Genomic DNA, 27133 nt, shown 5'->3' with positions numbered 1-27133 from the left:
AAAAGACAAATGGTCACACGACCGTTTGGGCTCTTTACGATAAATATTAAAATATTATTATTTTATATTCTCAAAATATCGACCGCACGAGCAAAGTTTTACTTTCTCATATGAGCAAAACCAAGAGTTTAAATCAAGATAAAACTCTTCTGAAAATCCGAAATATTGCTCAAACGCTCATCAGAAAATATCAAAATTTTCAGGATTGAGCCACGAGCAATATGTTGACACGGGCATGCTATCTTGACCGACCAAGGTAGGTCCTTTTGCTTGCAAGGAGCCGGTCCCACATTTCTTCCTAATTTTGACCTAATTTGCTCATATTAGGTTCAAACTCTTTGCAAACAACCTGGAATTTGATCAAACGACTGTCATATGGTCCCACGACCACCAGGGTTGATTTTCATACCCCTTGGTCGGTCTCTCATCTCTCCATAATTTAGGTTTTATTACCTGACGCTCAGACGTGCACTATTTTTAATAAATGATTAAACCAGCATTTAATCATTCTTTCACAAACTAGTCTACAAAGGACTTTGATGTTTGTTCATTCGAGCATCCAGGCGCTACATGGTCGGTCCATCAACCCATGTAGTCAGTCCCTAACACTCATTGATTTTCAGTAAATCATCAATTGATCAGCGATCGAGCAAAATTAGGGTTTCGAACCAAATGCTCTAAAAAGCATAATTCTGAAAAGGTTCAAACACCAATATTTTTATGTTAATCCAGCAATCAACATTTTAATTAATTGTATTTTGTTCAGCTGCTGATATTTTAAATTAATATTTTATTTGGTCGCGCTACCAATAATCATCAAACGAGCAATATTTGCTCAGGTTGAGAATATTGATTCAACTATAAATATTCAACAACTCATCATCAAATGAGATTTAATTCTCCGAACGAGCAATATTTGCTCAGAAAAAGGAATATTGATTCAACTATCAATATTCAACAATTCATCGAACAAGCAATATTTGCTCAGACAAAGGAATATTGATTCAACCATCAATGTTCAATAATTCATTGAACGAGCAATATTTGTCAACATTCATTTGAGAACTATACATCTGTTTCAACAGACATGCTCAATCCATGAATTACAGAGAATTTGATCAATCATGCTCGACTCATTGTCTAGTCAAGTCAACAACTGACTAATTAAATACATGCCTGCCTTGCAGATTCCATAATCATGAGACATCAATCATGTCACATGGGGGTATATTACTACGGTTTTGGTTTGGCGGCCTACAACACGTGTGTTCATCCACGATGAGATATGTGAGTAAGCCGTGCAAGTGGTTGAGGAAGTCTGAAAAGTAGTGGGTGGACTATCAACCCAGTTTTCACACAACATGGAACTGGTTAAACCATGATCTCCCACTTTCCCACTCTTTCACTCAAACAACCATCACACTTACTGGAGATCAATGTGTCCATGTTCTAGCAATATAAATAAGTTCTTTGAATTCATGATTGACGGAACAACGGAGATATGGGAATTATCACAACAATTCTCATTTGAACAATCACTCTCATCAGAGCAGAATTCAAACTTATGCGGACCCAGCAGTTCTTCAATTTGTAGAAACCCATAACACATTTACAATCCCTTTGATAATCATTGATCTCACATATACTTCCCATCTTCCCTCTTACAGACCAACCCATCCTCTCTTGTGACCGAATTGACTCTGGAACGACCATTTTCTTGGTTTAGGCCGGAGTCCTACAGATTGATCTCTCGAACTCAAAGCACTCCCGTGCAGTGCATCTATTTGCAAAAAGGTTAAAGAAATTTTCTCAGTCGAAGAGTCTCCGTCTGCATGGTCGTCTCTTCACTTTTCTAAAAAAACGTAAATCGTTTTTACCCATCAACACTATCTCAAGCTTGTTTGTCAAGTTTAGTTGTCGAAACTATAATTCTTGATTTCTAGTCTACTTATAACTATGTCTCGGATTAGGATAGAATGTGTAGTGAGCTTTAGACTTCACAGCGTTCATCGATTGAAGACGAAGAACTACTAAGGGGAGCTTGTGGAATTTCATCAACAAAAGGTATGTGGAGACTTGAACTCATCCATCACTCAGAAGTCTATTATATTCTATCTTCTATTGAGAAAAAAATCGTATAGCTATATGGAATTTACATTATACACATTTGATATTTTGAGATGAGTTTAACTCGCTTATATCTTTCTCGAAATATGTGTTGGAAAGCTTTTTTCTTTAACTACGTTCATCATTATTCTTGACGAAAGTCAAAAGATGATCATGTGAAAATCACCTGGTAACATCTTACATGATTTGTGTGAAACAGTCATTTGATGTGGATCACTTAAAAATTGCTTATAAGCTAATAGTTTGTGTGAGACAGCTATTGTCGTCTTCTAAGAATGTTTCAATGATTGAAATGGGAGTTAAGAGCTAAAAACCATGTCTGGATACATTACGGTTTGTGTACTAAGTGTGCGAATTGTTTTGTTGGAATTCAGGACCAGAAGTTAAGTTTGCGTACCCGTTCACAAACTTATTCAACTGTTTAAGTCAGGGTACTTAAGTTTGCATACCCTTTTGCAAACTTATTTAACTGTTGAAGTACGAGAACCAAGTTTGCGTACACGTTCGCAAACGGTTTCAACTGAGTTCGGTCCGGATATAAAGTTTGCGTACCTGTTTGCAAATTTTCGGCTTGTGACCAATTTCCGGAACTTAAATTTGCGTACCCGTTTGTAAACTTGAGTGGTGCAAGTTCTAAATCGGTTAAGTATGATTTCATACTCATGAACAAATATATTTATATATTAAGGAATGCAATCTAAGCAAACCGTGGCTAAATTGTTCATGAAATGATTTTCTTTTGAATCAATCTGATTTTGCTTCAATCGTGTCTTGTATACTTCTATGAGAATGTAAACAATTGAACAACTCTATGAGTAACACAATTATATTCATTTGATTATCAACTCAATATACACGTTAAATGTTATTGAGCCAACTCAATATACACGTTTAGGTACGGATACCCATATCTAAATGAAGGTATATTTCATTTGTGTGTAACAAGCTAAAACCATCTAACGATGGAAAGATATTAGATTGAATCTTGAATCAGGTTTCATCTAACGGTGAATATTGATTGCTTTGTTCCAAAGTTATCAAACCCTAATCTGAAGACTATATAAGGGAGAACTCTACCAACTGGGAAAACTAATCCCCGCACATCATGTGTGATACTAGTTGCAACTAGAGTCGATTCTCCTTTAACATAGGTTTTTCCTAAAACCATTATAGGTTACCGACCTCCTCCAGGTCTGATTTTATTAAATCTGTAGAAGATATTCTCTTTCGACCTCCTCCAGGTCTGAAATCCCTTGAAGCGTTTTCAGGAATTTAAAAACAACTTGAAGGTTTATCTCTCGATGTTAGTTTTATCTTCAGAAAGAAAAAAACTCTCTTGATAAACTGAATCAAGTTATGATGAATAATATTCATGTTGAGGTTGATATTGATATACTTATTAGTGAGTATAACACTCCCGTTTCCTGTATTCCATAAGACTGTAACAAACTGGATATAGTACAAGAAGAGCCTAAAACTCATCTATCAGTTTGTTTCAACTCAGAACATGACTCATTTCATCAGTCAAATCCTGATACACCTTATCAAGATAAAGGTATCGCCTTCTTTTGTGAAAAATCAGGATGTCTCTTTTCATCAAAAGAGTTTCTCTATGCAGTACTAAATATTATCTGCAAAGACTGTTTGTTATAAGTTGTAAACGAATAAATCAGGAACACAAATTCTCATGTGTTCTTTTTAAGTTCTTTGAAGAACTTATAAAAACAGATCTTTGGGTGTCTCTCAATACTGTAAGATGCAAGAGTAGTTGGAAAAAAACTCTCTCTTGGCGTCATGCTGTGTAAGCCTGTTTTTCTCTTGTGCTCACAGGGAATTGCTCATTAGATATTTGTTGAGTTTTTCTCCAAATTTCTTATCCAATTTTTGGTTAATCAAAATATGATGTTTCATAAAACAAACGATCCCTTGCTTGCACACGTACGGTTCATGTACTCTGAACCCGTACCCATTATGTGTTTGAACCGCGTTCCAGAACGTATTTAGTCGGTTCGTGTACCACCGTACATAAAAAAGGAATAGCTCACTTCGTTCTCTCCACCTATTCTTCCTACAGTTCGAGTACGAAAAGAATAAAAAAAGAGAAACCCAAGAGTTCGTAAACCCTCAATCACCATAACCTCAATTCTCAATATTTTTGAGTGTTCTTGGTACCGTTGGAATCAAAACAAAAATCTAATCCACGGGTTTGTTCTTGTTTCATATTATCTTCCAGTTCCGGAGCTTCACCATCTTCAACAGTTCACGTACCCGTTGTAATAACTTTAATGGTATTTTATCCTTGAATGATTTTGTCTTTCAATTAAACTACTAAATGTGTTAAATCCATAAGAAGTTTAGCTGCATATATGTCAAAAGCTAAGTACGTGTTGTCATTATGTAAAAATTTGATAAAAGATAGAATGAACTTTTGAATATTCCGCAGTATTGATCTTTACCTGATTCACTTCTACGTGAAAGGACCGTATGGCTCCATAAGTTTTCTTATGTTGAGCATTTACGATCAAATTAATCATTAAGGTTCCTTTTGTGGTTAATCCAATTGAGTTTTATGTATACAAATTCATGTCTCATGTGATTTTGTTAGAGCATAGCTCGGTTGAATCCACCAAGCGTTGGTATGTCAAGTTTGGTTGTCATATTATAGTGAGACAAAACTCATTTAAAGAGTCTCTTGATTATGTACTAGAGTCAACTTCGTATAGGTTAGCTTGAAATTATTAGGATACGAGACATTACAAGTATTCCGAAGACTTGAAAAAGTGAAGAAGTAAGGAGCTACAACGACAACATCGTCCTTCCACTTGAGGTTAGTGATATTTAACTTGGACTGTTTCATTCCCTAACGTATCTTCAAGTCATGCATATTGAAAACAAAACTTCGAAGCATGAATAATTATACTCTAGTTAGACATAGTATTAAGGAATACAATACGAGGTTTATTGCTTAACCATTAAACTTTGTAGATAAGACATCGACATAATCGTTTGAATGCTATTGTGATTATGTATGGGTATAAGGTGAAGATTTCATCCTAGAAAACAATGTGTTACATTTGTTTCAAGGAAGAAAATTCATGAACTTGTTTTGTGAATCGAAAGAGAAATCACTAGGCATTATTGGTATTGTTATTCATTTCATATCTTTTGAACTACCAATATGTGTGATTAGTATAACCGCTCATGTTTTGTTTATGTTCTTGGTAAAACTATTCACAAAGGCCTGACTCTTGTATTGGTATGACTTTTATTAGTGAGACCGATCTTAAGTAATCACCTGAGATGGTATGATAGATTTAGTGTTATTGGTATGACCGACTCTGGGTAAAGGGGAACTGATCCTAGTAAGAGGTGCAACCTATCACAAAGTGGAATCGATCCTTGTATGAGGTGCAGAAAGTTTTTAGCAGAAAGGGAAACTGATCCTATGGACATGTGCAACACATTTTTAGGCAAATGGGAACCGATCCTATGAAAATGTGCAGAAAGTACAAGTTAGATACCATATATATATGGTGAACCGATCCTAGTACCTAGTCAACCGAATTTTGGTAACTAGCGTGACAATGCAAAGTACTCACATGAAGGTAGAACCGAAACTTGTTTTGGTAGAATCGTGAAACCCATGTTTGGTGATTGGGTGTTCTTGATCAATCACGTAGTTCTTGAAAGTCAGATGAACCAAATCTAAATTTTTTTGGAAGTGTGGCAAATCGGTTTCAAGGTTGTAAGTATGAAAAAGGACTTACAAAGTAAAGATGTCGACATACTTTGAACATGTGCAGTAACGCTTATCTTTAATTGTTCAAAGTTATTCCTTAATAGCTAGAGGAAGAAAATCCCGGATCGAATAAAATAAATTGAGAATTTTTTATTTAAGGTTTTTAATTTTATTTTTGGAAAACTGAAATAAGTAATGTGCATTTACTAGTTGGAGATTTTCTAAGAGATTTTCGGTCATTATTTGGACAAAGCATTTCCGGGAATTATGGAAACCGAATCTGGAATATATTGCATATCTTGAGAATATTTTCGGTTTTGGAAATTCCTTGGTGTCCAAACTTCCTTGGTCTATAAATATCAAAGTTTGCATTTCGAGCAAACTAATTCTCAGAGACAACAAAACTATCTCAGTTTTGCTGCTACTGGTGAAGCCGCCTATTCGGAGAGGAGAGTAACCTAATTACAAAAAATCTCTTACGGCCACTCAGTTTAAAGACTTCTTTGGGATTGAGAAGCTCTATTAGTACCGTTGGTGGGAAAATAGATAATTGCGGTTCATCTTTTGTTTTCGATTGATTTGATTGACTAACAATGGTTGAACTTTGATTGCACCTAGTTTGTTTATGCTTGAGAATATCCTCTTCTGATATAAGATTCAGTCAAACTAGATCAAAGTTTCGACGGGGATCTTTAGACTGTTTGTATATCTAAAGACGTCTTGTGATAATCTATTATTAATAGACTCCGCTCTTTGCGTGATTGATCACAAGAGATTCAAGTTGATTGTGTGCAGGTGTTTATTGAAGATCTAAGAAGGTATGAAGACAAAGAAGACTTTGAAGATTTATGATTTGGGTTCATAATCTTTGGTGTGCACAATACTTGTTTTGGTAAAAGAGGATCCAACTATAATCAGTCTATCCTTGTGGTAGATTAGATTGATTAGTTGTGTAGATCGGCGTCAATACAATTCTTTGTGATTAAAAGTATTGATTGCAAAATCTTAACAATTACTTTGGTAGTTGATAATAAGATAGATCTAAGAACCCGACAAAGGAGTTTATTGAGATAAACAGAAGAGCCTTTTGTCGAACTCACATCACTTAGTTGAAAAGAGTTGATACCAAACAGATTTATTGTTCCTTTACTGTTTGGAATACGAACCAAAGGAATTGTTCCAAGTACGTGACTTATTACAGGTCGGAGGCGTGGAAATACAGACGGAACTAGGTGAACTATATGTTTAGTTGCTTGGTCTCAACTATACGAAGTTGGTTTGATTTTGTATAGCGGCTTAATCCGGAGAGTATTCAATTCTGGACAAGGTCCCGGGGTTTTTCTGCATTTGCGGTTTCCTAGTTAACAAAAATCTTGTTGTGTCATTTACTTTTGTTTTCCGCAATTATAATTGTTGTTATTATTGTTAGAGCACTGCTCAGTCGAACTCGCATGCGTTGCTATCTCAAGCATATTTGTCAATGTTAGTGATCAAAACTGTAAGTCTTGATTTCTAGTCTATTTATAGCTAAGTCTCGGACTAAGATAGAAAGTGTAGTTGAGCTCAAGACTCCATGGAGATCATCATACAAAGACAAAGAACTACTCAAGGTACTGGTGGAACTTCATCGACTAAAAGGTATGAGGAGACTTGAACTTATCTATCACTCAAAAATCTATCTAATCTATCTCCTATCTTGAGACAAAAGTCGTTTTGCTATATACACTTTGATTATACACATTTGCTATTTCGAGTCGAGTTTATCTCGCTTATTTATTTCTCGAAATATATGTTGGTAAGCTTTCGCTTTGTCCAAGTTCATCTTTACTAGTGACGGAAGTCATATTAAGTATCAATTACGTGAAAATTGCTTTGACAAAAAATAGTGTGTGAACAACAACTATATAACGTCCTCTAAGAATGTTTCAATGATTAAAATGGGAGTTTAGATTATATAACCATGGTTGTATATAAAAACTGTGTGGTAACTCATAAGTGTATAAGTCCTTATTCCTTGAACCAAAGTATGCGTACTTTGCTGCTCAGGAAAACCGGAACTAGAGTCCGCATACCAAGTCCGCGTACTATCGGAGGTTCTCATCCCGAGAATTTCTGCTGGAGTTTGTGAACTGAAAACTAACTTATTACGGGTACTTAAGTCTGCATACTTAAGTTGGTTATTTTCTAAAAACGATTATTTGTGAACTTCAACTTATATAAACTAAGGAATGCAAGTTTGCAAACCGTGGCTATAAGGTTCATGAATCGATTCGAGTGAATCAAATCGTTTTTGCTTCGATTGTGTCTTGTATACTTCTATAAGATGTAAGCAATTGCACAACTCTATAACTAGTTCATTTGAGTCATTTGAACTAGTTATGGTAAAGAAGAATATGGTTGATATGAAAGTGCTCATATGGCTAACCATTTGGTTAACTATTGTTGAACCAACTAGATGTACATGTTTGGGTACGGTTACACAAACCTAAATAAATGTGCATTTAATTTGTGTGTAGCAAGCTAAGTTTCGATCTAACGGTTGAAAGATATTAGCTTGAATCTAATCAGGTTTTCATCTAATGGTGAATATTGAATGCTTTGTTACTAAGCTAACATTGATTGCAAACCCTGATTTGAAAGACGATATAAGGAAGAACTCTAGCAACTAGGAAACCTAATCCCCACACCTCCTGTGTGATAGTAGTTGTATTAGCTAGAGTCGATTCTCCTTTAACCTTATGTTTCTATCGAGACCATGTAGGTTAACGACTTGAAGACTTCATTAGGATTGTGAAGCCAAACCGATACTACTTTCTTGTAGTTGTGTGATATGATCTTGATGTTTCTATCGTACTAAGTACAATCGTAAGATTGGCTTGAGTTTAATTTCTCTGATAGGCAAGATATAAAAGATGTCACAAACATCTTCGTCTCATCGTTTGTGATTCCGCAATATCTTCTTTCGCTAGTCGATTAAGATTATTGTGAGGTGATTGATAATTCCAGGATGTTCTTCGGGAATATAAGCTCGGGTTATCAATTGGTTCCTGTTCACCTTGATTTATCAAAAAACGGAACAAAAACTCGTAGGTATTTCTGTGGGAGACAAATTTATCTATTATCGTAGACTTTTTTGTGTGATACAAATTTGTTTATTAAAGTCTTCGACTTTGGGTCGTAGCAACTCTTAGTTGTGGGTGATATCAGCTAAGGGAATCAAGTGTGTAGTCCTGCTGGGATCAGAGATGTAAGGAGCGCAACTGTACCTTGGATCAGTGTGAGATTTATTGGGGTTAAACTATAGTCCAAACCGAAGTTAGTTTGTAATAGGATAGTGTCTGTAGTGGCTTAATACAGTATGTTCAATCTGGACTAGGTCCCGAGGTTTTTCAGCATTTGTGGTTTCCTCGTTAACAAAATTCTGGTGTCTGTGTTATTTCTATTCCGCATTATATTGTTTATCTTTATAATTGGAATATCACAGGTTGTGCGTTGTTCAATCAATTAGAATATCCGACCTTTTTGGGTTGTTGATTTAAATTGATTGACACTTGGATATTGGTCTTTGGTATCATCCAAGTTATCTCTCTTTGATAAGGACTCGCATATTTCTATTTGCTTGAGTATGGATCAAATCGAGAGATAGAGATATAAACTCTTTGATATACTTTTATCTAGATTGTGTATGACTGTCTAGTTGATTCTCTAGAAAGTATATTGGAGTTTGTCCATACATATTGATAATAGAAATATTAGGTGTGGTTGTTAGACCCCCGCTTTTTCAATTGGTATCAGAGCAGGCAAACACGTTAAAGACCTCACAAGTCTATGTTTGTAGTGACCTGACTCTATAGACAAGAGTAGTATCTCTGATAAACGCGTCAGCAGAAATAAAAGCACTGTCTCGTCTAATTCTAATAAAGAGAAAGATACTTCAATCTCGAATATAGACGAAACTTGTGTTCTGACGAGACAGAGAAACACTGACAGGTGTGATTCCGATTACACTTCAAAAGAGACCATCTCTATTAATGAATGGGAAACAACTGAAGAGAGTGAATTAATTCTAAATCTTGCTAGAATTCAAGCTGATAGTCGGTTGAAACACCCTGTCAATGTTCTTCTTGGTGTAATAAGAGACTTCAAATTCAAAGAAAATACTGAAAATTATTCTTCGCGTATGACACTTGAGGCTAGCCTGAAAAAGGATGCCTTGGAAATTGAACATCGCTTGAGTAAGCTCTCTATTCAAGGATGCTCTAAGCAGTCTAATATACCAAGTACTTCTTCTACGACTGAAATCGTTCCTAAACCAGAAGTAAAATCAGAACCCCTTCCTGAAAGAAATGATGTGATTGTGTCTTCCTCTAATCAAGGAATTTCTACACCACATGGAAGGAAGAAGTTTCCTAACAATGGTTGTAAAACTGTTTCTTTTGATCACCTTTTTGATCAGAAAGTATGCCTCTTTTGTGATTCAAAAGGACACGTTGAACGAGAGATAAAATCCAGGTTGAATGACAAATCTATTGATCATCTTCAACACACGTTAGATTTGATTCTTGAAGATGTAACTGACATTCGCATGTCTAAACCAATTGGTTTTAGTACTCGCCCTGTGTTCTATACCAGGAAGGTCAGTTCAATATTTTCCTCAAATGTTCAAAAGAGTGACAATCTTCCTAACTCATTTCATCGAAGAAGAGTTCATAAATCTTCTTATGGTAGAAAGGGAAATAATGTTGTTCTCGATGTGAAAAAGGAACCAGAAGAAAGAAGCAAAGATGGCGAAGACAATCTAAAAATGATAATTGAAGGATATAAAGAGATCATTAACATGTTTTCAAATTTCCCCGGTCAAGCTACTTCAGGTAAAAATAAAAACTATGTATCTTATTTTGATGATAGCAAATTTTATGATAAATTTTCACATCATAATCGTTTTTCCTCAAGTTTTGGGAAAAGAGAGTCAACCGTAATCTACGGTCATTTGATGAGCTCAAGGCTCATACTTGTGCTAATTAATCACAAGGTCGGAATCTCATTCACAAAAATCCTGGTTGAGTGAGATATAGTCAGGTATACTTGATGGCAAAGTGTTTTCTGATTCTCTAGCTATTTTCTTATCGTATTTAGCTGGAGTCATCAATCACAAACATTTTTGCATAAGTATTTTTTGTTTGTTCTTTTTGTTTTTATAATTTCATCTTGAAATTTTGTGTTTCAAAAATTTGCCACTCTTATGCTCTAAATTTTCCTTCATATGAATATACAAAATTTATTGAGCAAAGACTACTGAGACTTCTCATGTTGGTAAACATTCTTTTTGAAAATCCTTTCTCTTCCTGAGCTGTTTATGGATAAAGGGTCAAGTTGTACTCAAACGGATATCCTTGTTCCTGTACGAGTCAACTGTTTAAAAAATCCTAGAATTCCTTCCCTAAGAAATCCTTTAAGTACCCAGCCTATTGAGTTACGAAGGTCACGTACGCATACTCTAGGTTACTTTCTGGGTCATCAAGAATGTCTTCTTCTTCATCTCGCTATGGTGATTTTGCAAGGGGATTTCTTGAGAAAGGTTTTGGTTTCGAGTCCAAGGGAAGGAAGAAAAGAACCTTGTAGATGAAGATCATCCTAATGCCTCATGTTACTATGCTTATACTCATGAGGATGTTGATAAGGAAGATATGATCTCTGCTGAAGTGGTTCATGATTTTCTTAAATACTTTAAGGAGTCAAAACTGCAGCTCGTTGATACCTTGAAAAGTCTTGATGTATTGAAAAATGAGTTGAAAAAGGTTACCACTCACCTTGGTCTCAAAAAATATTATATCAATGATCTTCACGAAGAGAATCTCTTCTCTGAAGATGCAAGGGATGCTGTCAATCACAAGCTCAAAGACCTCAAGACTCGTGAAGATCCTGAACCGTCCATATGATTTTAGTTCATCTTCGGCCGTAGCACTGGAGTCTTCTTTAGTTCTTTATCTTGATAATTTTAGTAGTTTGCCTAGTAAATCTTCTATTTTCTCGTTCTGTTTAGAAGAATAACTAGAGTTTGGAATAGCCATGATTGTGATTACACATAGCTATGTCCAACGTTTTCATCTTCATGCTTTTAGGTTTATTTGGTTAAATTCTAAAAAAATTGTTTGGAAGATGATTATTTTTGCAGTATTAATCTTTATGGTTTTATATATTGCAATATTTTTATGGGATATGTGTGTTTACGTCCGTGAACTTGATTGTCCCATACCTTGTCAAAAGTAAAGTCTTTCGTATGTCGATATGCATGTATTGATAAAAGAATGAATGGACTTTTAACAAATACAAAAGTTAATCTATTATGTCAATTATTGATGGAGGATAGGTTAAAATCTTTTGTTTACAAGGATTATGTCTATTGTATGTCGTTATGCAAATAGTGATGAAAAATAGAATAAATCCTTGTGTATTCCGCAGTATTGATCTTCCCTGATCCATAATATTTTATGTATTACTGTGAGGCTCCGTAATGTGTCCTATGTTGAGCACTAAACGACCAAGTTGATTATTTCCACAGTCAGCTTTGTTGTTGTTCCGTAAGATACTTTATGTCGAGCATAATCAACTAAATTAATCATCTTGTTTGGTTATTTAGTTATGGCTCCATAAGTTTTTCTCATGTTTGAGCATTTTCGACTGGGTTGATTGTTTTCTTATGATTAACTTAGTCATTGCTCCATAGATTCTCTTATATTGAGTATGACCAATTAAATTGATTACTTTTATGATTAGTTTAGTTGTGTATTTCAATTAGATTAATTATGGGTTCTCTTGTGATTAATATAATTGAGTTTTTTGAGTCTCCATAAGTTTTCTTATGTCGAGCATGATCAATTAAATTGATTACTTTTGTGATTAGTTTGATTGTATATTCCGATTAAATAAACCATGGGTTCTCTTGTGGTCAATTTAATTGAGTATTTTTGGATTCAAATTCATACTTGTATGTGATTTATTATGTACAAAGAAATCTTTCTCTTCTCTTGAAATTAAGGCCGCTCTTGTTGTTCTTTCGGGAATGACATTTTAAGGGAGAGAGTTCTTTTGAACTTGTGCTTAATTGCCATATCTTTGTGGGGAGTGCGGCTGTGGAATATTATAGGGGTTATCTTGTATCTTTAAACTCCTTGATAAATGCATTTAGCTTCGGCTTTATGATTGCATCTAAAGAACAAGTTGATATATGCTTTCTTTTAGTCATGAAATGTCTCTTTCGGAAATTTCATAAGGATCTCGTTCTTGTACCCTTGCCAATTTTATTGACAAAAAGGGGGAGAATTAACATGTAGTTAAGACTACAAATATGTACGGTTTTCGGATCATTATGTAAGGGGGAGTGGTTTCCATGTGAGATGGAGTATTGACTAAAGGGGAGTGATACATATCACCATAGTATGGTTGTCAAAGTTGTGATACAAGTGAACTTTGATACTATGTAATGATATTATGTCACTGTATAACAATGATCGAGAACTCTGTTTTCTCATTGTTATAGCTACGGATTTTCAACAACGATGATGCTAAACTTATAACTTTTTGGATCATTGGAGTACTTGGAAGTGACGAAGATTTTGAGTAATGTTGAAGATTAGGCATGTGGAATAGGAGCTTCAAAAATGTATTTATCTTTTTTGTATTCCATATGTATTAATAGTTTTTCCACTAAAATTGGTAAAGGGGGAGATTGTTAGAGCATTGCTCGGTCGAACTCGCATGCGTTGCTATCTCAAGCATGTTTGTCAATGTTAGTGATCAAAACTATAAAGTCTTGATTTCTAGTCTACTATAGCTAAGGTCTCGGACTAGGATATAAAGTGCAGTTGAGCTCAAGAACTCCATGGAAATCATCATACAGGACGAAGGACTACTCAAGGAACCGGTGGATCTTCATCAACTAAAAGGTATATGGATACTTGAACTTATCTATCACTAAAATGTCTATCTACCCTATCTCCTATCTTGAGAAAAGTCATTTTTCTATATAGACTTAGATTATACACATTTGATATTTCGAGCCGAGTTTATCTCGCCTATCTATTTCTCGAAATATGTGTTGGTAAACTTTCGCTTTAACCAAGTTCATATTTACCTAGTGACGAAAGTCATGATATATTTCAATCACTTTGACAATTGCTCTGACGAAAAATGGTTTGTGAATAACAACTATATAACGTCCTCTGAGAATGTTTCAATGATTGAAATGAGAGTTTAGATTATATAACCATTGATGGATATAAGCATTGTTGTGGAAACACATATATGTATAAGTCTTATTCCTTGAACCAAAGTTTGCGAACTTTGTTGATCAAGAGAACCGGAATTGTTTGCACAGTTTGCGAACTCAATCCGCGAACTGGCGGAAGTTCTCATCCGAGAATATCTGCTGGAGTTTGAAAACTCACTCAGCAAGCTCAGTCCGCGAACTGGCAAAGTTCTCAAATCCGAGAATTTCTGCTGGAGTTTGTGAACTCCTTCCGGGAACTTAAGTCTGCGAACCCAGTCCGCGAACTTGAGTAGGTTATGTCTAAAAACGATTGTTTTTGAACTCATCTTTATATTGATTAAGGAATGCTTTTGCAAACCGTGGCTGTAAAGTTCATGAACCGATTCGAGTGAATCAAATTGTTTTTGCTTCGATTGTGTCTTGTGAAGTTACATAAGATCTAAGCAATTGAACAACTCTCTAACTAGTTCATTTGAGTCATTTGAACTAGTTATGGTGAAGAAGAATATGGTTGATATAAAAATGATCATATGGCTAACCATTTGGTTAACTATTGTTGGACCAACAAATGTACATGTTTGGGTACGGTTACACGAGCCTAGAAACGTGCATTTCATTTGTGTATGACAAGCTATGTCTTCGATCTAACGGTTGATAAATATTAGCTTGAATCTAATCAGGTTTTCATCTAATGATGAATATTGAATGCTTTGTTACTAAGCTAACATTGATTGCAAACCCTAATTTGAAAGACTATATAAGGGAGAACTCTAGCAACTGGGAAACCTAATCCCCACACCTTACGTGTGATACTAGTTGTAGCTAGAGCTGATTCTCCTTTAACCTCTAGTTTTCTTTTCTCAAACCCGGTTAACGACTTAAAGACTTCATCGGTATTGTGAAATCAGACTGATATTACTTTCTTGTAGTTGTGTGATCTGATCTTGTTGTTTCTATCATACGAGTACAATTGAAATAATTGGCTTGAGATTTCTATCTCTGATAGGCAAGATAAAAATTAATCACAAACATCTTCGTCTCATCGTTTGTGATTCCGCAATAACTTGTTTCGCTAGTCGATTAAGTTTATTGTGAGGTGATTGATAATTCTAGGCTGTTCTTCGGGAATATAAGTCCGGGTTATCGATTGGTTCATGTTCACCTTGATTTTATCAAAATATGGAACAAAACTCATAGGTATATTCGTGGGAGACGGATTTATCTATTACAATAGACTTTTCTGTGTGATACAGATTTGTTTATTAATGTCTTCGACTTTGGGTTGAAGCAACTCTTAGTTGTGGGTGGGATCATCTAAGAGAATCAAGTGCGTAGTATCCTGCTGGGATCAGAGATGTAAGGAGCATAACTGTACCTTGGATTAGTGTGAGATTTATTGGGGTTCAACTACAGTCCAGACCGAAGTTAGTTTGTAGTAGGCTAGTGTCTGTAGCGGCTTAATATAGTGTGTGTTCAATCTGGACTAGGTTCCAGGGTTTTTCTGCATGTGCGGTTTCCTCTTTAACAAAATTTTGGTGTCTGTGTTATTTCTATTCCGCATTATATTGTTTATCTTTATAATTGAAATATCTCAGGTTGTGCGTTGTTCAATCAATTAGAATATCCGACCTTTTTGGGTTGCTGATTTAAATTGATTGATATTGGTCTTTGGTACCATCCAAGTTATCTCTCTTTGATAAAGACTCGCAGATTTCTATTTGCTTGAGTATAGATCAAATCGAGAGATAAAGATATAAACTCTTTGATATACTTTTATATAGATTGAGTCTGACTGTCTAATTGATTCTCTAGAAAGTATATTGGAGTTTGTCCATACATATTTCTAAGCGAAATATTGAGTGTGGTTGTTAGACCCCCGCTTTTTCAAAGTGGTTTCTCTTGTATTCAATTAGAATCGCAGATCTCTATTTGCTTGAGTAAGTATTGAATCGATAAAGTTAGATATAACTCTTTGATATACTTTTATTAAGATTGAGTCTGACTGTCTAGTTGATTCTCTTAAAAGTATATTGGAGTTAGTTCATACAGATTGCTAATCGAAATATTGGGTGTGGTTGTTAGACCCCCGCTTTTTCAATTGCTATCAGAGCGGCAAACACGTTTAAAGACCTTATAAGTCTGTGTTTGTAGCGATCTGACTCTATGGACAGGAATTCTATCTCCATAAACGTACCACCAGTTTTCTATGGCTCAAACTACCTATGGTAGAAAATTGCTATGCGTGCTTTTCTTCAAGCTTGTGATTTTCAAACATGGGTACGTGTTGTTAATGGCTATGATCCTCCGGTTAATACAGAAGGCGATTTATCTATACCGTAGGATATTGGTACATATAGACCAGAAGAAATCCTTGCTGCAAAGCAAAATTCTGACGGCTTAAATGCTATCATACATGCCATACCCTGGATCTTCAGCACCATGTGACTACGTGCACTAAGTCTAAAGAAGCCTGGGATATCTTAGAAACCGTATTTGAAGTAAATACCAGTGAGAAAGAAGCTAGGATTCAAAACCTAAATTCTGATTGGGAAAACCTTCATATGGCAGATGAAGAAACATTTGATGAGTTTAATCACAAAATGTCTGAAATTGTTAATGCATCTTTTGCATTGGGTAAGACCATTCCTGAAAAGGACATTGTGATGAAAATTCTCAGATCATTGCTATATAGATATGATTCTAAGAAGCATGCCATCGTTGAGGGAAATAACCTTGATACTCTTTCCATAAATACTCTTGTTGGAAAGTTAAAAATTCTTGATCAAGATTATGTTCGAACATCAACATTCAATGCTTTTTCCAGCATAAGTGAAGCCTCTAACTTGTCTTGGGCTGATGAATGTTGTTCCAATGATGTTGGTTTAAATAAATCACTGATAATAGAAAGAATCAAAGGATTTGTAAAAAAAAAGCAATACATGTGATAAACATCTTTTGTCAGCTTTTGCTTCAGATGTTCAATAGAAGAAAATTATTTCCAAAGTGTCAACGTCTTGGATACGTCTGATAGATGTAATGAACCCTGAGCTCTTGCAGCAAAAACATCCACCTACTCAATTTCTGATTCAGAACTTAAGTCTGACACAGAGATTTTTGAATTCTTGAATATAGAGGTTCTTCAAGAAAATCTTCAATTAAAAGCTTCATTGAAGAAACTTGAATCATCAATCCAGGTGAAAAATCTTGAGATAGATTGTCTTAATGATAAGCTCACCAGAACCATAGCTATAAAGGAAAAGGAGATTAATACTCTTAAGGATGATCTACAAAGATTATCTGGAAGTTTTGACAAAACTTCAGCAATGCTATTTGGTCAGAAATCCTTTGGAAACACAAATGGTTTAGGATTTAAAGGAAAAACTGCAGGCATAATCAACCCCATTGTTCCTATTGATCATGGAAGAATGAAGGTTGATGGTTGTGATAAACAGAAGGAAATTCAACAAGAGAAACAATCCTTATTGATTTGTTCGTTTTGTGGAAATGCAAATCATGTTCAAAGCACGTGTTGGAGATTCAAAAGGAAAAACAAAAGAATTTCCAAACTTCAAAAGAACATACAAGAGACGAATCTGGATAATCAACGTGGTTTTCCTAAAACCTATGCTTCCAGAGTCAGAAGAGGTAGGAAATCTGTTTATACAAGAAACCTTGGTAAAAGAGGGCAGCGTTTGGCTCACGCCGTCACTATCTAATTTCAGTGACATTCGCATCCTCATCTTTAACTTGAGAAAATGAGGTTTCCGTCTATGTGTCTCAAGTGGTGTATTACTTTTTATTAAGAAAATATTCTCCTAGTTGTATAGATAATGGATCATTAAATCACAGAAGACTTGTTCTTCTAGGGTTTGGGCGATCATAAGTTTATTTATAATTGTTTGTAGTTTCTTTTTCTCCCGAAGATACAGTTTCATGGCTCCTGTAACTAGAGGAACCACAAGCAAGGATGAAGTTGAAACAGTTAATGTGTATCTGTGTAAAAGAATCTCTTCCTCAAGGGTGAAGAAAGTGAAAGGCACAAATATTGGAGAAGGTTCTTCCTCTAACTGCCTCTTATCTGTTTATCATCTTGATAATAACTTTAGAGGTTTGGTGAATGACTTCATCAACAAAAGAAATGATTTAAAATCTCAAATTATTTCATCTTTAGAGGAGATAACTCACTATGAGCAAATGTTGTCTCTAACAAAGAACACCTTGTGTGAGCTAAAAAGAGAACTTAGTGAGTTGACTGATATTTCTGAAGATTTAGAGGAATTGAACGATCCCATTATCAATGGGTTTTTAAATAATGAGAAGGAATTCTCGGTTGATGCTCTGAGAAAGCTCTACCACATCTAGTAAATCTTCTTATGAGAATTTTATTCTTGTGTTTTTAGGAAGAATAACTAGTGTTTGGAATAGCCATTATTGTGATTACACATAGCTATATCCAACGTTTTCATCTTCATTGTTTTTTAGGTTTATTTGTTTAAATTCTAAAAGTTGTTTGGAAGATGATTTTTGCATTATTAATCTTTATGGTTTTATATATTGCAAATTTATTATGGGATATGTGTGTTTGCGTCCGTGAACTATGATTGTCCCATACCTTGTCAAAAGTTAAGTCTTTCGTATGTCGATATGCATGTATTGATGAAAGAATGAATGAACTTTTGACATTACAAAAGTTTTAAGCCTATTATATGTCATTATGTGGATATTGATGGAAGATAGGATGAACTTTTGTTTATAAGGTATGTCTATTATATGTCATTGTGAAAATAGTGATGGAAAATAGAATGAATCCTTGTCTATTCCGCAGTATTGATCTTCCCTGATCCATATTTTAGGTGTATACTGTGCGGATCCGTAAGTTCTCTTGTGTTGAGCATTTTCGATTGAATTAATCATGGTTTCTCTTGTGGTTAATTCAATTGAGTATTTTTGGATTCAAATTCATATTCGTATGTGATTTGTTAAGTCCAAAGAAATTCTTCTTTTCTTATGAAAGTAAGGTCGCTCTTGTTGTTCTTTCGGGAATGAAATTTTATGGGGGAGAGTTCTTAGTTGAACTTACGCTTAATTGCCAAATATTTGTGGGGAGTGTAGTTGTGGAATATTACAAGGGTTATCTTGTATTTTTATAAACTCCTTGATCAAAGCATTTAGCTTCGTCTATATGATTGCATCTAAAAAGTTGATATGTGCTTTCTTTTGGTCATGAATTGTCTCTATGGAAATTTCATTAAAATCCCACTAGTTTTCGTACCTTTGCCAATTTTATTGACAAAAGGGGAGAGAATTAATATGTAGTTCATACTACAAATACATATGGTTTTCAGATTATTATGTAAGGGGGAGTGGTTTCCATGTGAGATGGAGTATTGACTAAGGGGGAGTGATACATATCACCGTAGTATTGTTATCGAAGTTGTGATACAATTGAACTCTGATGTTGTGTAATAATACTATGACACAGTATAACAATGATTTAGAATTCTTGTTTTCTCATTGTTATGACTACGGATTTTCAACAACGGTAATAATAAACTTACAACCTTTAGGATCATTGGAGTACTTGGAAGTGACAAAGATTTCGAGTAATGTTGAAGAACCAAGAAGATCAGGCATGTGGAAGAGAAGCTACAAAAGATTATTTATCTATTTTTGTATTCCATATGTATTGATAGTTTTGTCACTAACATTGACAAAGGGGGAGATTGTTAGAGCACTGCTCGGTCGAACTCGCATGCGCTGCTATCTCAATCATGTTTGTCAATGTTAGTGATCAAAACTATAAGTCTTGATTTCTAGTCTACTTATATCTAAGTCTCGGACTAGGATAGAAAGTGCAGTTGATCTCAAGACTCCATGGAGATCATCATACAAAGATGAAGAACTATTCAAGGTACTGGTGGAACTTCATCGACTAAAAGTTATGTGGAGACTTGAAGTTATCTATCACTCAAAAGTCTATCTACTTTATCTCCTATCTTGAGACAAAAGTTGTTTTTCTATATAGACTTTGATTATACACATTTGCTATTTCGATCCGAGTTTATCTCGCTTATCTATTTCTCGAAATATGTGTTGGTAAGCTTTCGCTTTGGCCAAGTTCATCTTTACTAGTGACGAAAGTCATATTAAGTTTCTATTACTTTAAAATTGCTTTAACGAAAAATAGTGTGTGAACAACAACTATATAACATCCTCTAAGAATGATTCAATGATTGGAATGAGAGTTTAGATTATATAACCATGGTTGGATATAAACACTGTGTGGTAACTCATACGTGTATAAGTCCTTATTCCTTGAACCAAAGTATGCGTACTTTGCTGCTCAAGAAAACCGGAACTAGAGTCCGCGTACCAAGTTCGCGTACTGTCGGAGGTTCTCATCCCGAGAATTTATGCTGGAGTTTGTGAACTGAAAACAAACTTATTACGGGTACTTAAGTCCGCGTACCAAGTCCGCGTACTTAAGTTGGTTATTTTCTAAAAACGGTTATTTGTGAACTTAAACTTATATAAACTAAGGAATGCAAGTTTGCAAAACGTAGCTATAAAGTTCATGAATCGATTCGAGTGAATAAAATCGTTTTTGCTTCGATTGTGTCTTTTATACTTCTATAAGATCTAAGCAATTGAAAAACTCTCTAACTAGTTCATTTGAGTCATTTGTACTAGTTATAGTAAAGAAGAATATGGTTGATATGAAAGTGATCATATGTCTAACCATTTGGTTAACTAGTGTTTAACCAACTAGATGTACATGTTTGGGTACGGTTACACAAACCTAAGTAAACGTGCATTTCATTTGTGTGTAACAAGCTAAGTTTCGATCTAACGATTGAAAGATATTAGCTTGAATCTAATCAGGTTTTAATCTAACGGTAAATATTGAATGCTTTGTTAGTAAGCTAACATTGATTGCAAACCCTGATTTGAAACACTATATAAGGGAGTACTCTAGCAACTGGGAAACCTAATCCCCACACCTCCTGTGTGATACTAGTTGTATTAGCTAGAGTCGATTCTCCTTTAACCTTAGGTTTCTATTGAGACCATGTAGGTTAACGACTTGAAGACTTCATTAGGATTGTGAAGCCAGACCGAAACTACTTTCTTGTAGTTGTGTGATATGATCTTGTTGTTTCTATCGTACTAAGAACAATCGTAAGATTGGCTTGAGATTGATTTCTCCGATAGGGAAGACATAAAATAAGTCACAAACATCTTCGTCTCATCGTTTGTGATTCAGCAATATCTTCTTTCGCTAGTCGATTAACATTATTGTGAGGTGATTGATAATTCTAGGCTGTTCTTCGGGAATATAAGTCCGGGTTATCAATTGGTTCCTGTTCACCTTGATTTATCTAAAGACGGAATAAAAACTCGTAGGTACTTCTGTGGGAGACAGGTTTATCTATTATCGTATACTTTTCTGTGTGATACATATTTGTTTATTAAAGTCTTCGACTTTGGGTCGTAGCAACTCTTAGTTGTTGGTGAGATCAGATAAGGGAATCAAGTGTGTAGTATCTTGTTGTGATCAGAGACGTAAGGAGCGCAACTGTACCTTGGATCAGTATGAGATTGATTGGGGTTCAACTACAGTCCAGACCGAAGTTAGTTTGTAGTAGGTTAGTGTCTGTAGCGGCTTAATACAGTGTGTGTTCAATTTGGACTAGGTCCCAGGGTTTTTCTGCATTTGCGGTTTCCTCGTTAACAAAACTTCTGGTGTATGTGTTATTTCTTTTCCGCACTATATTTTGTTATATCATTGAAATATCACAGGTTGTGCGTTGAATCGATCAATTAGTAAATTTAACCTTTGGTTGTTGATTGGAATTGATTGATCCTTGAACATTGGTCTTTTGTACCGTTTAAGTGATTTCTCTTGTATTCAATTAGATTCGCAGATTTCTATTTGCTTGAGTAAGTATTGAATCGAGAAAGTGAGATATAACTCTTTGATATACTTTTATTAAGACTGATTCTGACTGTCTATTTGATTCTCTTAAAAATATATTAGAGTTAGTCCATACAGATTGCTAATCGAAATATTGGGTGTGGTTGTTAGACCCCCGCTTTTTCAATTATAATTTAAAGTAAATTACACAAACGTTAATTCCTATTTACTCGATGGTAATCATATTTGTGTTTGGTTAAGTCCGAACCAATTATCAAGTAAACATACTTCGTTGTTGCATTGTCTCGATCTTATATCCATAGTCAATCACACAAGTTATCTTGTTGTCGTATTGTCTCGATCTTGTATCCATAGATGATCACACGAAGTGTGAACCGATTAGTTGTATTGTCTCGACTCAGTCCATAGACAATCACTTTCGGAGAAAATACTTATAGGTGGAAAAGTTTTAGATTGAGGTATATTTGGGTACCCTCGTCTTTTCATATTTTTTAATGTCCAAAGAAATCCTTCTTTTCTTGTAAAAGTAAGGCCTCTCTTGTTGCTCTTTCGGGAATGACATTTTATGGGGGAGAGTTCTTATTTGAACTTGTACTTATTGCAAAATCTTGTGGGGAGTGCAACTATGGAATATTGTAGGAGTTATCTTGTATCTTTATAAACTTCTTGATGAATACACTAAGTTTCGACTATGTGAAATCATCGAAACAAAGTTGATATGTTCTCTTTTAGTCATGAAGTATCTCTTTGAGAATTTCGTTATGATCTCGCTAGTTTTCGTACCTTTCCCAATTTATGTTGACAAAAAGGGGAGAATTATTTTGTAGTTCACACTACATATACATATGGTTTACGGATCATTTCGCACATTTTAATCAATTGGGAAATCCGATTTTTGGTTGTTGATTGAAATTGATTGATACTTGAACATTGGTCTTTGGTACTGTTCAAGTGATTTTTCTTGTATTCAATTAGATTCGCAGATTTCTATTTGCTTGAGTAAGAATTGAATCGAGAAAGAGAGATATTAGAACTCTTTGATATACTTTATTAAGATTGAATCTAGTTGATTCTCTTGAAAGTATATTGGAGTTAGTCCGTATATATTGCTAATCGAAATATTGGGTGTGGTTGTTGTACCCCCGCTTTTTCAGAGAGAGAAAGGAGATGAGACATTTTTTACAACCCGTGCAAGATACATTTTTTTCACATCAAGGTGATAAGCAACCAAATTCCTCCTTGAGATTATTCTTATGTTTTGCACTCACATAAAGATTAAAAAAAGTCTGGTCAAGGATTGGGTGAATAACATGTAACATTAACAAACAACTAACCTGCAACAAACAATGTGGATAACATTCACATGACTGAAATTCCACATCTCAGGCTCAAGCTAATTGAAATTTTAACTAAATGAACTGCAATCAAGAAAATTAACTTTTCACCAAAAAAACTACAATCGTATAATAAAGATAAACCAGTTATGATAAAAAAAAATAGATAAACTAGTTCCACAATTAACTGTCACTTTCCAAGACTTTCATTAACATACTAGTTCAATTACAATGAAAAATTAAAGGAAACATCAAACCCTAAGGTTTAGGCTCGAATTCAGAAATGAGAAACAATATCCCTGGTTGCTTTCTCTCCTCCTTGACTGTGTGAATGCCAAAAGAAAATCCACCCTTAGAATACACTGTGTCCAATGAACAAATTTTGAACACTTTTCTGCTCCATTCTTCTCATCCAATCCCGTTTCTCCCTTTTATACTCTTCTGTAGCTTCGTTTTCATTATTCTTCACTAACTCTTTTGTTTCCCTTTTCTGCTTTTTCAGTAACTTTTTCGCTTCCTTTTTTTTTCTTTTTTTTTTCTTTAGCTAATTGTTCCTGATAAATTCTCTCAATCCTCAATCTATCTTTCTCTATTGCTCTTTCATGTTCATCTATCAACAACTGCAGCTTTAGGGCATGCCCAATGCGGGAAGGGAGAATCCCCTTAAAATCCGATGTGCAGGCTTTTTTATGATACATGGAAAGTGAAGTAAGAAGTTCAAGTCCTATCCAGGAAAAACAAATTGGAATACCGATCAAATCATTATTAGCCGATCGACATATGGTGTGTCGAGCAAAATGGATTTTAAGAAAAAAATTTGAAAAAATTATTTGAGCAGTGAAAATTGTACACGTGGATGTTGTGAAAGGTATGGCGATCGCTACTGGATAAATGTTGTGTGGAGGGAGTTTTGGTCGCTACACACCAGAGGAAGTGGTAAAATGTCCCCACTCACTTACTACTTTATAATCTTTAATATTTATTTTGTGTTTTTTAATATATTTTTTTTATGTTTTTAATATATTTTTTGTTTACAAAATATTAATAATTAATAAAACTAAAAAAAAATAGAAACAAAACTCACATTAATTACTGATCAATATTGGTGTTGTTTCGAGATAAATAAAAAAATATGAAGCAACTTACCTCGTTATTTCATATGTCGGTCGATATATAATGTGTTGATCGGTGCACTTTTTGACTACGTTCCCCAATTCCCTTATTCCCATATCAGAATCTCTAGAATTCAGGTGGGGAAGAAGAGAATAGAGGAATTCCCAACCCCATTAGACACGATTTTTCCCTTATTCCATGGAATATTTCCCTCATTAGGCATGCCCTTAGAAATCGATGTCTCTCTACCTATTTCACGGTTTATATCTTCAATATTTTTAGTTTTATTTTCTAGCTTATCCACTTCTTAATTCTCCAAATATTTCTCACTGTAAGTAATAAATGTTTTTCTTACTGTAATAGATGTTTGTACCAAGACCCATCACAGCCAAACCCAAACTGTGGCAATCGCAATGAATTTTTAGTTCTTGCTTTAGTCCTAACTAGGTTTAAAACCTTCCAAACTTCTGATAACAAAGTAGATTTTCCCCTACTGATATTATGTAATTGATAAAATATATAAAAGAAGAACTAACCCCTTATTAAAAGCTTCTACTATTACAAATTCCATCTTTTCAATAGGTAAAGGAGAAGATGTGTAGACACTGCTTCCTTCATTGTAAATCATTTATGTTTATTTAAAGTGAAAAGATATGTTGCAGAACATCGCATGGGTTCACTTCATCAGACCCCAACTCTGGTGTGAGTGTTACCTACAAACCAAAAATAAGCAAAAAAATGATGACAAAAGAAGAAAAATTATGATGATAAAAGAAGATGAATCATCAGGTAAGAAAAAAGAAAAACTAATATATAAAAAATACATTATTATCAAAAATAATTATCAGTAAGAACCTTATAATGATAAACACCACCACTAACTCTATTTTGTCCTTCTTGTGGGAGAGAAGAAACTCCATCAACATCTCCACCACCATCATGATCACTTTCATTACCTTCGTTTGACTGCATTTTTGGAAAAGACTAGGTATCCATAGGGTTTGAGAAGAAAAGATGAAAAATTGGAGTGAGTGGGGAAATTTGTGAGTGGGGTAAAATGGTTTTGATTGTTTGGCTTTAAGCTGCATATTGGTGCCCCTATTAGCAATGTTGAATCTTTTGTAACAAATGATATGAATAGCATTCTTAGGTTACCGCATAATGTAAAAATTTTAACTACAAGAAATAAAAAACTTACCGCTTTCAAAATCTTTGAATGATAACGTATTTGTAGTCTTCCACCATCGTTCGAATATAACTTGAATTATTTGAGTCTTATGATTTATAGGTTGTATATCATATAAACGCCTCCAAGGATATCTTCAGAATTTTTCTTGAATGACAAGGGGATGGTACCTAAACACCATAGTAACTCTAACCAACCACCTCTTAGTGCGAGTGAATTAACTCGCTCTGGATGGCCAGGTATGTGCTTGGTTAGTACACCATCACCAGCTAGTTGTCTAATGTTTAGAAACTGATATTCTTTATCCATGACATAATTGAATCCACTGGCTGGAGTGCTAGTAAATCCTTTGACTTTTCTGTTTTTTTTTCAACTCATATTTGGAAGGAAGTAAAACTAAAGAATTTTATTTTTAGGAGAAAGAAGAGAAGAAAAGTGCGAATAAGAACAAGAGGGCAGGTGGTTTTTATAGGTATTGAGTCGACCGCTAAATTAGTATCAAGCGGTATTCATAATAGGGTCATGCTATCACACACGGTCGCATGGGAGACTGTTATAATCTAGCAACCTAGGGACCGTTAGATCGGTGAAATCTCATTATTTTGACTTTTTGTTTTATTGTTATAGCTGGCGATAACTGTGAAAAGCATATATAATTTTTAGTACATCCTTAGACTTAATTTATATTTATTAAGTACTCCTTTTGAATTTGGCTTAGATTTCATTCCACTTGTTCCTGAGTGATGACATGAAAAATCAACTTAATTAGGCAACTTTTTCCATGACATATTCTACTCGTTGGTTAACTTTGATCAACCGGACTCTCCTTAATGTCGTGTGCAGGTAGTGATAGACAAGAACAACAGAAAGATGAGTTTGGAGAAAAAATTATAAGACGAGTTTTGTTGTATTTGTGTCAGTAAGCTTACCACCCTTTTTTTGTCTACAACATGTTAAGTGACACAAGTGTCCGTAGGTAGACGGAGACACAAATTAGGATGAGTAATTAAGTTGTAATAACAATACAAAATAGTAGTAAAAGGTTCTGAATATGCAAATTAGAATGAATACAAATTTATTTCATAAAGATAGGTAAAAAAACAAGTAAGCGTAAAAGAAGTAAAATAAACCAAAATGTTTGTCAACTAGTTTAAACAAGACATAAACTTTCTCAGTGTGTGAATTAGTTTGAGTAGATTCAATTCTTATCAATGGAAATATTTGATCTAAAAAAATATCAACTGCTAATTTCCTATTAAGAATTATTTTTACGAATAATTCAGAGACCTGCTTGTTTTTTTTGTTGTTGCACGCTCATATTTCCACTTGTTGCACGGCCTGGTTGGACTGTTTGGACATAAGAAACTAAAATCTACAGCAAGATTTTTGCAAACTGTTGGTTTGGTAAAATCATGGACAACAAATTAAG

Source organism: Papaver somniferum, chromosome 8, assembly GCF_003573695.1.
Source record: "Papaver somniferum cultivar HN1 chromosome 8, ASM357369v1, whole genome shotgun sequence".
In the NCBI taxonomy this organism is placed as follows: Eukaryota; Viridiplantae; Streptophyta; class Magnoliopsida; order Ranunculales; family Papaveraceae; genus Papaver; species Papaver somniferum.
This window is presented reverse-complemented; position numbering follows the sequence as displayed.